The 14,150-nt window shown below is 38.3% G+C and overlaps 1 protein-coding gene across 1 annotated transcript in view; it reads right to left on the minus strand.

Annotated features, from left to right (window-relative positions):
- CCDC30 (coiled-coil domain containing 30) overlaps positions 1–10,223 on the minus strand; it is a 145,632-nt gene extending 135,409 nt beyond the window's left edge. Inside the window, exon 1 of the mRNA XM_036745742.1 lies at positions 10,144–10,223. The gene's annotated coding sequence lies outside the window, so the exon portion shown is untranslated. The remainder of the gene's footprint in view (positions 1–10,143) is intronic.
- Positions 10,224–14,150: the final 3,927 nt, after the last annotated feature.

Below are 14,150 nucleotides of genomic sequence, written 5' to 3' on the forward strand. Positions count from 1 at the left end.
GAGGAACCGTAGGCTTTGTTCCAGGTGGATCCATGTGGACTTCTTACTGATCTATTAGGGGCCCTTGACCTATGATCACAGGAATCATAGATTTAGAGTTGGAAGGGACCTTAAATCGAACCCCTTCATTTTACACATAAGGAAAAGAGGCAGGCACATAAAGGTTAGGTGGCTTGTCCAAGGCCATACAGTTAGAAAGTGTCTGATGTGGATTCTTCTGATTCCAAATCTAGAGCCTAATCAGCTCCATCCCACTACTGTGGGCATATGGGCAGCTAAGTCCCCAGAAACCTGATCTTTCAGGACAGGGCATTTACTTGACTTAGACTTCAGGAAAATGTGACATATCCTATTGTGGTCCTTTGTTTCTGCTACAGCCAGCAAACATACTGATTCCTATTTTTAACCCTAAGGCAAGAGAGGTCAAAAGTTTCCTCAAGCTCCTAAAGAAACCCCTCCACATTGTCCAATAGGAAGTTATTTCCAGTGAGGTAATGGGGACCCATTGGAGAATCTGTCTTGCTAGGATGGAGACCACGAAACTCAAACTGTCCCGGTGCATGGGGAATCCCAGGAGAGGAAGCCTATGAAGAACTGGTATTGGAGTCCAGGAGCTCTGAGGGGATCCCTGCCTATGTAGTGAAAACATCTGGGATTCTAGATACTACATGATACCTGGGACAATTTTTAACTACCAAGTAAATAAGTTTTCTGCCTTCATATACTGCATACTCTTCAGCAGTCTGGGACAGCAGCTTCTCCCAAGGTCTCTGGAGCCCTCTACTGGGGAACCTGGAGTACAGCAACTGCCATTATCGACTACAAGCAATTTGAGAGTCAAGCAACACTCATATCCACCTAGAAAAATTCCAGCCCTCTCCCACTCAGAGGGAGTATATGTCCCTACATACATGAGCCCAAAGAAGAGATGAGGCTAAAGTGAGAAATAATTCTAAAAGCCAAGATGATTTAAATTCAGAGTGTATAGAAAAGATACAGGCCAGAAAGTCCCTAACAGATAAGGATGCTATCTGCAGAAATAGTTGGGGGCTAATTTTTGTCTACAATCAATATGTTTCCCCAAAGCCTCCATCTTGATTTCTGGCTTTCTTTACCCTCTTTCCTGTTACACCAACGTACTGGTAAGATCAGGGAGGTGCCATGTTTTCTTCTGGGCTCATTCATACAGTTCAGTTCAAGCAAGGTAGACATGCTACTAATCTAGCGGCCCTATGACTATGATAAAACTTGGTGCTGGGATTGCTATTTCTGATCAGCCAAATTTAAATGGCATAAAGCCATGGCTCTGTAGGAATTTCAGGATAGGAATTAGTGAAAGGGGTTAATCCAGTCTGCTACCTCTTTCGCCTGGGTCCTGGAACTTATTTTCTGTTAAAAATGGCTGAATATTCCTTGTGAGAAAGCAGTTATTTTTGTCTTTGTACTTCTGGGTCCTAGTATATGATCTATCCATAGCAGGTGCTTAATAGATTGTTGAATGAGGCACAGGGAATTGTGGCTTTGATAGGATTACATATATGCTGCAAGCAGCCAGGACCAGGAATCTACTGTGCTAACAGACTGGGCTGGTGAGATACACAAAACTGAATGTAGGTATGTACAGAATCTGATCTATATATGGAAAGGTGATTGGTGGAAAAATATCATTTCAGATAAATTTCCTATTTTAATTCAGTTTATGAAATGTTTCAGCAGTCTTAAAGAAGTTTATAATCTCTATCTTCCGAGAACTAGACAATGAGATGGAGGTTTTTCTCAACAACCTTCTTGTCTGTTTCTAGACTTCCATCTAGAACAAAGAATTCATCTCAGCCATTGTCCAAGGATTACATCAGAAAAGGCTACTCATCAGACTAGAGAAGTTTGCCAATTCAAGAAGGGTGATGTGGAATTCCTAAGGTACATACTGGTCCAAAAGGCAGGAATATTCATGTAAGGTAAAGACCACACTACAATTAGGAACCCCTGCATCTCCAGATTGACAAAAGGCCTACAACAGCTCCTAAGTTTCATGGGGCACAAGTTACAATTTCATTTCAAGGTTTTCATGTCTGATGATGCTTTAAACCAACCTCCTCATACGTCCAAAGCATCTCACTGACACTCAAAATAAATACTGTATCAAATGAGCTTCATCTTGGTCTATCTAGATGCTCATGAAAAAATTCATAGTGCAAAAGAAGCCATCCCTTTATACACGCAATAATATTGCTATGAATACTTCTTTCACAATATGACTTTGGTGGAGAAAAATTATGCTGTACGTGAGAAATCAGTCATCAAGCATTTATTAAGCTCCATATGAAAGGCACACAGAGCTCCTGGTGATCAAGCCACTTTCAAGAGACACAAACTCAATGGGATCAACAGCCATTATCATCCAAATCACACAAATCTAGAATACTTTTAAATTGCCCAACTGATATCAGATTTGCTGGCACTATTTGTTTTAGTCGATTTAACCTTATGACCTTCTACAAGCCAAAGCAATGAAACAAACTGGCAGATGCACTACTGCTGAAATCAGAGTTCCAACACCTAGCAGATCAGCCACCTCAGAAGACCCTCCTTCTGACATGCCCTGCCTGAGACAAGATCATCCCTGGTAATCAGGGAAATTCCTAGGTAAAGACAAAGATATTGGTTTCAGGGGAAGATGAAGCTGAACCTTGAGAGACACAAGAGAAGGCTGATCTACAGCCAGTAACCATCGTGGCTACAAAACAAAATACAATTTCTTTGAGCATACAGACTGTGTTTAAAATTTTTGTCTTTTTACCTCCTCTGGCACAAAGTCTTATACAAAGTAGCCATTTAATAAATGTTTGTTGAATTAAATTTAATTAGAAACATCAATAAGCAAGGGGCTAAGAGAAGAGCCAAAGCCAAAAAAAATTCTGCCAAAATTTAGGGAGCCAAAATTCAAGAAGTACATTGGAACTGAGGCATTGTCTGAACTTAAATTTTTTTTCTGGAAGCTAAAGCTTTTTTTTTTTATTCTGGAGGCTTGACTGCTCCATACTGAACTGGCAATGATGCCCTGTGTGGTCCTGGGGAAACCCTATAATCTCTTGCTAATTCAGCAACTCTTGCTCAGATCCATACACCTGAAAACTACAAAGTACAAGCACTTGGCCTCAGCCAGACCTATGAGATCAAATCAGTAAGCAGCAAGCTCAGCTCTCCCACTTGCTCTGGACCATTCTCTAAAGCAGAACTTCTTAAACTTTTTCCACTAGTGACCCCCTTTCGCCCAAGAAATTTTTATGTGACACTGGGTATATAGGCATATAAAATGGGTTATACAAATCAAACATTTACTGATAATAAATCATAAAGAAATTTGTTTTAAAACAATTCTTTGGTATACATATAATTTCACCATTTATTAAAGGCAAAAGCAAATTTGCATACTAATGAGATGAATGTGTTTGTTTATTTTTACATAAAGAATTAAATCTTGGCAGAGTATTTGATAATGCAGGAGGTAGAGCATCTTCAATGTTTTTCAGAGTTGATTGATATTTTGATTTTATAATCAATGCTGAGAAAGCTGCTTCACATAAATATGTAGTACAAAATGGCAGAAGTATGTTTAGGGCCATTTCAGAAATTGTTGGAAATTCTGTCCTAATCCCAAGCGAAAATTCATTTAATGATTGTTTAGGAAACTCAAGTTTTAAACTTGTGTCACTTGATAACTCAGCAAATTCTTGAACTTTTAATGGCAGATGACTGAGGTTTTTTATTTCAATTGAGTATAGTTTATGAACCCAACTTAGGTTTTTAGAATCAAAATTTGAAGAGAAGTATTTCTGAAACTGTATCTCCAGGCACTTCAGATGATCAATTATAACTCTTATAATTAAATCTTTTGGAAGGTTATTTTCAATTATAAAATCATCTGTAGCTGTACACATATCTGAAGAACCATTTCTACCCTATTCTTTCATATGTTAACTTTTTTTAGTAAAAACTTTATCTTTCAACATAAATGTTACAATTTTCTCCATGTTTAAATTATTGAGGTTTTAGAAAATCTCTGACAACCCTTTTGAAAGCCATAAGTCATTATGAAAAAAAATAACAAAATTGGATTTCTGCTCAGTCAAAAATATAACAACTTCATCTTTCAATTTCAATAATCTGCTTGAACTTCACCCTCTTGAGAGGTACCTTACGTGTCTTTCCAAAGGTTTGAAAACAAACAACTGTTAAGAGCATGGCTTTTAATGAAGTTAATGCTTTTCACAGTATCGTGAAGTACAACATCTAACTCTGGTGACATTTTTTTTGGCTATGAGTGCCTCCTGATGGATCATGCAGTAAATAAAAGGGATATGTTCATTGTCACCAGCTTTAACTTTTGCCATAAATCCAACATTCTTTTTTTTATTTTTTTTTTGTTGTTTTCAACATGCACTTCCATAAGGTTTTAGAGTTCTAAATTTTCCCTCCTTCCTCTCGAAGATGGTATGCAATCTGATAGAGGCTATACATATACATTCATATTAAATATATTTTTACATTAGTCACACTGTAAAGAAGAATTAGAACCAATGGAAGAAACCATGAGAAAGAAGAAACAAACAAAAAAGAGCAAATAGTATGCTTCAATCTGCATTCAGACTCCATAGCTCTTTTTCTGGATGTGAATAGCATTTTCCATCATGAGTCTTTTGGAGCTGTCTTAGAGCCTTGAATTAATGAGAAGAGCTAAGTCTAACAAAGTTGGTCTTCATACAATGTTGCCATTACTGTGTACAATGTTCTCCTGGTTCTGCTCACTTCACTCAGCATCAGTCCATGTAAGTCTTTCCAGGTTTTTCTGAAGTCTGCCTGCTCATCATTTCTTATGGAACAATAGTATTCTATCACATTCATACACCACAACTTGTTCAGTCATTCCCCAATTTATGGGCATCCCCTCAACTTCCAATTCTTCGCCACCACAAAAAGAGCTGCTACAAATATTTTTGTACATGTTGGTCCTTTTCCCATTTTTATGATCTCTTTGTGATATAGCCCTAGAAGTGGTATTGCTGGGTCAAAGAGTACGCACAGTTTTATAGCCTTTTGGGCATATTGCTCTCCAAATTGCTCTCCAGAATGGCTGGATCAGTTCACAACTCCACCAACAATGCACTAGTGTTCCAGTTCTCCCACTTCTCCAACATTTCTAATTTTCCTGTTTTGTCACGTTAGCCAATCTGATAAGTGTGATGTGGTACCTCAGAGTTGTTGTGATTTGCATTTCTCTAATCCATAGTGCAAATCCAACATTCTTGCCTATCATTGCTCTAGCTCTATCTGAACAGAGTCCAATGTAATTTTTCCACTGTAAACCTTCATTTGTGAAAAATTCATTGACTTTAAAATATATATCTTCCCTTCTTGTGTGCCTTTCCAAAGGGTGACAAAACAGTAATTCCTCATTGTATGCTTCCTTCATAAACATATCTTACATGAAGTAACAGTTGTGCCATGTTAAGAATATCAGTTGTTTCATCAAAGTGAATTGCAAACTTTGGGCTGCCCTTAAGCCTCGTTAATAAGCTGTTGGAATTGGTCATTACCAATTTCAGAAATTCTTCTGGAAATAGTATAATTTGATAAAGGAATTTTATGAATTTCATCTCTATACTTTTACCATGAACTATTTTTGACATTTTAATAGCAGGTAACACAAGATCTTCTCCTATCGCATAGGGCTTTTTAGTTTTTGCAATTAAATAAGAAGTTTCATAAGATGCAAGTAAATCCTTTTCATTGACAGTAACAAATTTCTCAAAACATTGTTTTTCTTTATTTGAAGATTTTAAAAGTCATTTAAAATATTCCTTTGGTTTATTGCAGTTGCTGCATTGTTGGTATTAAGATGCTGTTTTAGTTTGGCTGGTTTCATGCTCTCTGCAGCCAAAACTTCATTACAAATTAAGCAAATAGGTTTTTCCACACCATCATCATTATTAGAAGTAAATCCGTATTGCAAAAATGATTTGACACATTTTCTTTTTCTTCTCAACTTAGGTTAAATACAACCTGGTAGCGAAAACTCTACTGCATTGTCACCAGTATTTTTATCTCTTCTAGATTTAGCCACTTATCCATAACCAAAAAATTTTTTGTCCTAAAATATAAATATTGCTAATAATTTCTCAAATAAATATTGGCTTTACTGTATGAAATTCCATTTGTTTGTGCTTAATTTTAAAAAATTGATGTTCACACTTACATACACATACAGCATTGATAGTGGATAAATATTATTAAAGGGCTTTTGTCTTTACTTGCTGCAGTTAAACACTTATGTTTCTGTAAAAGAAGGAGATAACAGCAATTTTAAAAATCAAACATTCTAACACAATACAATCTAAAGATATACTAATTTGATACTTATATGCTGAGAAAGGCTGGTAGGAAAATATTAAAAGTCTTTATTTTCCAGAATTAAACTGTTATGTTTTTGTAAGAGTAGAAAACTTTGTATGTACAGTAAAAACACTGCAATTCATAACATTCAATAGTCTCAAATCTGAGCCAAGGTGTTTCTGGCAGCATTCATTGGTATTGTGTGGTGCGATGGCATGCGCAGTGCAAAGTGTGCATGTTGGGTGTTCAGAGCTAAGGCTGCAGTGAAGTCACACAGTGCAACATGGGCAAATGCTACCAGAAACACCCTGGATTCATTACATGTTTGATTTTGAATTAATTTTTGGTCATTGTGTGTTCAGAAACCTTTTACTGTTGCCAAATTTTTTGTGACCCCCCCACATTAAGTTAAGGGACCCCATATGAGGTCATGACCCACAGCTTAAGAAAATGCTGCTCTAAAGCACTAATTCTTGAATGATGGAATAAGGCTGGTTTGACAGCCTCAATCCTCAGAGCAAGTGAGTCTATTTAAGGACATCTGACTATAACGATCCATATTTTCACCTGTCAAAGGCCTTTCAACCTCATTGAAGCTAGCTACTCATCTGTTCCCTTAATTCATTTTCTGGCTCTATAATCTTCCCTCACACATTCCCTCCAGTCAGGGTCCTCAGTTTATCCCATACTTTTGCAATATCCTGATCACCACCCTACAAATAACATTTACCTCTCCACAGCACATCATTCTTCTTCAATGAATAGAAAACCAATCATATTTGTAAGTAGCATCTTAAGAACAATATATCATATCACCAAGATAACTGACTCAACCTACTGCCCAAGGCTGAATTCTGTTCACCTCAAACCCTTTATACTCACTATGAGTGCATCACCTAGATTTTCTCCATGTTCAGAACTTGAAGGCTGCCCAGGCTGAGTTATAACATGGTAGGTAGCCAAAGCTACGAATCAATGGTGACACTATCTAGTATGCCCAACAAGAAGCAGGTATGTCAGGAAATGATTCTCCACCAACCTTGCTGCCAATATTCCCTTCCCTTTTCCCCATTCTTGCAAGATGCTGATCTCTCACCCACTGTTGCCCCCATCCTTACCACTTAAGGAGGGAACTTAAGAGTCCCTGCTCCAGTCCAACCCTCCAGACCACTCATGTCCTAATAGTGGCAGGCCAAGTTCTTCCACCTCCTATTTCTGCCTTTCCTATTGAACGTAGCCACTCACACCTCTTGGAAGAGCAGGGAGTCACCAACTCCAATCCTGGTTAAGACTGAGGACTAGCAGACCTCGTCCTATGTCTTGTTCTAAGTATTACTCAGTCTTCCTATCACCATGTCTTCCATGCATGGCCATTTGACCTGCTAAGGCATCCTATGGACTCTGGGGCCTTGCCATCATTCCTGCAGCTATGTCCTCAGGACCTCCAGGTCCTGGCATCCACCTTGCAGCTAAACTCTCTATATGTGCTATGTACCCCAAGTAGAACGAGAGCAGAAACTTTTGAAATTTTTATCCTTAAAACTTAGCACATTGCTTGGTACATATTAATCCTTTAATACATCTTTCCTTCCTTCCTTCTTTCCAGGTCAAAGGTTGAGTCTGGCTAGGTACCCAATGTTTGTACAGAGATTCCAGGAAATTGCACACTGGTCGATAGGTCCCTTCCTGATCATGTAGAGTAGGTGATGATCCCTTTGGCCTATTTACTAAGATTACACATCTTTCTACAATAGTCCCACTTTCCATTTGTCTTTGCTGCAGTAAGTTAACCTCAATGATGTAATACCCAGAGACATCTTGGAACCATAGAGGTGACAGGGCTGTCTTGGGTGTTTGGTGGATTCTGGGCCCATGTTTCCACAGTCTTGCTAGCAGCTGTTGTGGGGGGAAAGACCAATACAAGCCCAACAACAAGAATGCTTCCAAAGTCCAGGTTCTTTTGATCTGTTTTACTAAGGAAAGCAATGTTAAGGGGTTAACAAGCTTACTTTAACCCAGCATACAAATATCAGTCACTTAATTCAGGGGAAAAAGCCAGCATCCTGAACTTCATAGCAAATACAAACAAATCACAAACAGACCAAATACAATTCACAGTTACCAAGAAAACCAAGAATGGACATCCGGGCAAGCTGGAGGGCTCTTAAGTACAGCTGCCTGGAGTCTCCGTATCAGCACACCACCAAGAGTGAGAGCCCTGAGCAAATGGCTCTGTCTTCCTTTCTTTATACAGTTTCAGACAGCATCAGACATCATTTGAGCGACCAGAACTTAGGCTCTTATGATTGGCTTTGGAGTTAGTACCTCCCCTTAGGACCCTGGGAGCTTCACACCCACACAGGCTTAGTGCCTAGTAATTAGGGATTTGGTGCAAGCTTAGGAGCAAAGATCTAATCAGGCCTCCCTTAGTTAGCCCCACCTGGGGTCCCACCTTGGTTAGCAATTCACACTCACATAGGTTTAGCGCCTAATTGGGGTTTGGGCCTGAGGCTTAGCACCTAGTAAGACTCAAAGACACAATCATTTTAAAACAGCAAGAAAGTCCCAACTTAACTGATATTGCAGCCCACCAAATCTTTAATAACTTGAGTCGATGGAAGCCTTTCACTACAAAGTCATGGCCTCGGGCTCTACAGAAATATTCTAGGAGGAGGGGCAATATCCAAGTGCACTGTACTGTGTTCAGCTGAGCTGGGGAGAAGGATAATAGCTGACAGTTACAAAGCACTTCACTAACATCTCCTTGGGTCTTCACAATAAACCTACTAAATAAGTGCTATTATTCTCCCCATTTTATGGTTGAAGAAACTGAGCTTCATGGAGCTTAAATGATTTGTCCTGAGCCACACAGCTAGCCAACGTTTGAGGCAGAATCCTCTCTCCCGCTCACCCTCTCCATCTTCTCTACGCACCCCACTGCCTCCTGTTGGGGTGGGAAGACGGCCACAGTAGGGCACAGCTATAAAAAGCCATGGCTTTGAGCAGATTCTCTGCATAAAGCAAACTGTCATTATTCAAAGCCTTGTGCTTCTCCTTTCAGGATAAGTTCCTGATTCTACTTGTTGTGAAGCTGTCCTTCAGCACACCCCCACCTCCGACCTTGACTCTGGACCTAATTCCAGAATTCAAACTAAATTTTTCTGCCCAGCTCCCTGGGGCTGTTACTTTGTGGATGTCTGTCTTTGACCTCTGGATTGGCTTTCAGTTTGTTCATTTGGACACTCTTAGTTGACTTACATTAACCCTCCATTTCCCTATGACTTACTTTCTCTCTTTCGCCTCAGTCTCTGTTTTGTGCTTACTCTCTCTCTCAGCTCCCACAGGAGAACAGGACACAACAAACTCATTTACCAAATATTGCTCTGTAGGATTTTTTTTGGCTCTTTCAAAAACTCAAATCCGCCCTACAAGCATGTAGAACTACAGTCATAGAGGATATTCAAAAGATATGCCCAGGCCTTGAAGTCATTCCCAAGCAGTAGTTCAAAAATGTTTTAAGAAATAGCAGAATCTGGAATAAATGCAAAACTTCACAAAGAAACTGCTTTGAAAGGAATAATACTGAAAAAAGGACAATATTCGTTCAGATGTGAAGTATGGTCCATCTATAAAAAAATCATTCATTTTTATTTTATAGTCAGATTTTGTATTTTAATCTACTTTTAGGTAAAAGACAATTTAGAACTGTTATACTGAAATTAAAGGAAAAAAACTATAAAAACATTTTACCTTATTCAGAGTTTCTTTTGGCCACTGCAAGGATTCCTGTTGTTTCTGAAGTCCATCTTCTAATGTCTGGATTTGTTCAAATTCATCCTGATACCAAAAGATGAATTAAGTGAAACAAATGTCAGTAATCTTTTGGGAGTAGGGAGAATGCTATTTGGACCCAAATAAATAAATCAATGGTGGTAACATTCTAGACATTGCTGATGCATCATAAAGGCAGAAAAGTATAATTTTGTCTGAATACATAAGTTAAATCTTGCCAAAGTAGGATTCCTAGGTCATATTCTAACCTTTAATAGTTAAAATGACTTTCTCAGTAAGTTTATGAGCAAGGAATACAAAGCAACTGTATCATTAACCTAAACAAAATTTAATTATAAGGATAGTTCTTCTACAATAAAAAACAATTTCATATAAATGAAACATTTCAAAGGCAAACCAAAAACTTTTTTTTCATTTATTGTTCTCTTCTATTGGCACAGATAATTGAGAAAGTGGCTACATTTTTATCTTGGTGAGGTGGGGGGGAGGAGAGCATTTATTTTTAACCATTAATTTATTGTTTGGGTTCAAAGTTAATCCTGGCATACCTTAAGACGAACTTCCTGAAGTCCATGACTCACAGAGTTATATGAATTTAACTTGGGATCAGCCAGTTCCAGTTTCTCCAACAGTGTTGTTCTCTCAACCAATAAATATGCAATCTGTTCACTGGGACTGCTCTGAGCTATTTCTGATAAGCCCTCCTGATCCAGCATTCCTTCAATTTCCTTAAGTTCAATCTCTGGGAGGAGCAAATTATAAAAACAAAAGAACTATACAGTTAGAAAATATATGTAGTTCAAAATCTCATGACATTTAATCCCTGTTCAAAGTGATTGAGTGAGTCTATGTTTAGCACCTAACAAAAGCTGCATAGCTCCCCTCCCACCTCCCAGCTCCCCATTCCGATTCTGTCCATGGTTTTTCCTAACTTTCTAGGGGAACAATAGAAAAGATCCACACAATAAGTTGAAGTCTTCCCTGCTGTTTAATTTGCCATCGAGAGTAGGTCAAAAAGACCATTATGAAATTTTAAAATGCAGACCCAAATTGAGCAGTAATATGTACAGCATGCTAGTAAAAGAATTAGCCTGGACATTAGGAGACCTGCTTCAGTTCTGCTATTCATTAGCTGTGTTACCTTAGGCTAGACACTTAAACTCCCTGGGTTTCATCTATGAAATGAGAGGGCTGGACTAGATAATACCATGTCTCTTCCAGCTCTAAAATCTTATTTTAATAGGTGTTTGAGAACTGATTGGTTTCCTGGCATTTACAATTCAGAGGAACAAATACTCCTTCTCTCAGTTTTGAAAGCAATTTGAAGCTATTACAATCTTGGAGCCCAAAAGGTGGACTTGAGTTATGTCCTGGAGCTCTTCAAGGGACAGAAACTGTTTCTGAGACCTAGACTCAGAAGAAGGAGTGGGGACTTCAAGTAGGAGTGGGGGGGAAGCAGTGGGGAGACAGCATGCCAACCTCTGCTTAGAACTTAACCAGCTGCAATGGAAAGAATTAGCGGCGCAGGAGCAAACAGGTGAAAAAGACAAATGGAGAGGAGAAATTAAAAGGAAGGCTGAACTGCAGTAGAAAAGGATGAGATTGAGAAGGGCCACTAGACCCCTCCAGGTATCTCAGTGCTCAAGCTTCCTGGAACAGCAACTCCTTTAAGGCCTGGAGGACGTATTAAACAAAGCTCTATTCTGTTCTCAGCTCCCCCACTCCATGGCCGTCCATAATAGACACTGTAATATATTCTGCTTGCTTCTCTTGCCTAAACATTTCTTGTATCCTGACTTTTGGCCTCAAACACATAGAAGCCAAAGATTATCTAAAGATAAGAATAAATTTAAATTGAAGTAGAAAGCCAAACCTCTGCCTTACTGTTAGAAATTTTCTGAACTGGGAGCTCCGAGCTATTGTGATTGTATTACAAACTTTTTGCCTAATATAAATTCATTTGATAAAAATTCCACAAACTAGAGAGGACAATGATTAGAGAAAAGGTGACACCCTACATCACACCCTCTACAAGAGATAGAAAAGGCCTGGGAAAGATTCTGCTTTCCTTTTTCCCCATACAAGGCATGAAGGGGCAGAAGGAGTACCACCAGCCAATTGTACCTTTCAAAGCCATAGCCACACCCACACCCACACATAACTAATATAGTTGGCATGATATTACCAGGGTTCATTTATTTTGCTTATTTAAATTATACTATTGAATTTCATAAATTTTGAAGTTAATGAATTTACTAAGCAAGTTCCTATGAAAAAAATACCTTGTATTTTTTAGTTATTTTAAGGTTATTTTTAGTAACAAGTTATGTCATTCATAAAAAAAGGGGAGGGGGATACTGTATCAGACAGTATAACGAGCAGGCTTTGCCAAATGTTATTAGCTGGTTTCATGAAAATAATTTCAGGTTAAACCTAAAATGCTTCTGGTAGCAACAGCAGGTTGATGATGAGGAGGAGGGCAGTTAGTTTCATAGGAACAAGGCTGAACACAGCAGAGCTAGAGTCACCATTACAGCTAGACAAGTCACAGTTATCCATTCTAAGAGCAGAGGAAAAGCTGCCCAGGTCAACATCATGCTAAAGAGGAAGGGCATCGGGTTAGGGAGCTGGTTTGAGATGACCTCAGATTACTGGTTTAGAATAGTAACAGGGTTGAGGACATCATGAAGGAGTTTAGTTATAATGTCTTAAACATGTTTTTGAGACATTAGGTTGACTGGGGCAACACTAGGCAAGGTACACCTGGGTAAAAACACATATGACTGAGAGACAAAGAGACATAAAGCAACAGAAACATAGAAAAAGATACAGCCATATGTTTATCAGGAGATAGACACACAGAGATATAAAGAAACAGATTTCCATGGAATAATATCAGCATCTTGTGGCGGTTTCAAATATAGCCTACCAGTTTTTACAACAACTTTACATTTTTACAGCTATACTTACACTATGAGGGGCTTGATAAAATCAAAGCCAGTCCCCCATTCTTGTAAAGAATTATCCAGTGGATAAAACAAAATTATTTTTGTTTAAAAATCCCTACATAAAGTAACTTCTCCTTTAAATGTTAGTCACAGTTATGATTATGAATTAAGAATTGGACCGTTTAGTACTTGAGAATACTTTGCTATAACCTTTTTTAAAAAGTTTAATATATAATGTATACCCTATTTCCAATCATCGGCACATTTTCTTGCTAACAGGCTCAATTCGCAATGAGATTGAATTCTTAACTGATAAACAAAACTTGGCTATGGCCTAGTGTCCGTCAGGGAAAAAATGACAATATACATTTGCAAAGGCATTTGATCTAAGAGTAAAAGATTGAGGTGGAGACAAAGACTGTAGGAAATGCCTGAAGGTTGGAATGGAGACTGGAAAAGGAGAATTCAGAATTTAAAATTTGACATTCTGTGTTTAGCAACATCTGGGGGAATGATGCATTTGATTCAAGGCACAAGGTGTTCTATTCCTCAAATATTCTCTGTAGCAAAGTGGTGGTTTACTAGATTTTTCATCCATCCATTCATTCATTTATTTATTTAAACATTCTTTTCTTTTAAAATTTTGAGTTTCAAATTTTCTCCCTCTCTCCCACCTCCTCCCATACCCACTGAGAAGTCAAGCAATATATCAATTATATATGTGAAATCAGGCAAAACATATAGCCATATTGAAAAAAAAAGCAATGAAAAATAAAGACAGGAAGAAAATTATACTTCAGTTTGCACTCAGTTCATCAGTTCTCTCTCTGGAGGTGAATAGCATTTTTTCATCATGAATCCTTTGGAACTGTCTTGGATCACTGTATTAATCAGAGGTAGCCAAGTCTTTCACAGCTGATCATCATTACCACATTGCTATTACTATGCACAATGATCCCCTGGTTCTTCTCGCTTCAACTTTGCATCAGTTCATATAAGTCTTGCCATGTTTTTCTG

This window comes from Trichosurus vulpecula, chromosome 2 (genome assembly GCF_011100635.1).
Source record: "Trichosurus vulpecula isolate mTriVul1 chromosome 2, mTriVul1.pri, whole genome shotgun sequence".
NCBI classification, from domain to species: Eukaryota; Metazoa; Chordata; class Mammalia; order Diprotodontia; family Phalangeridae; genus Trichosurus; species Trichosurus vulpecula.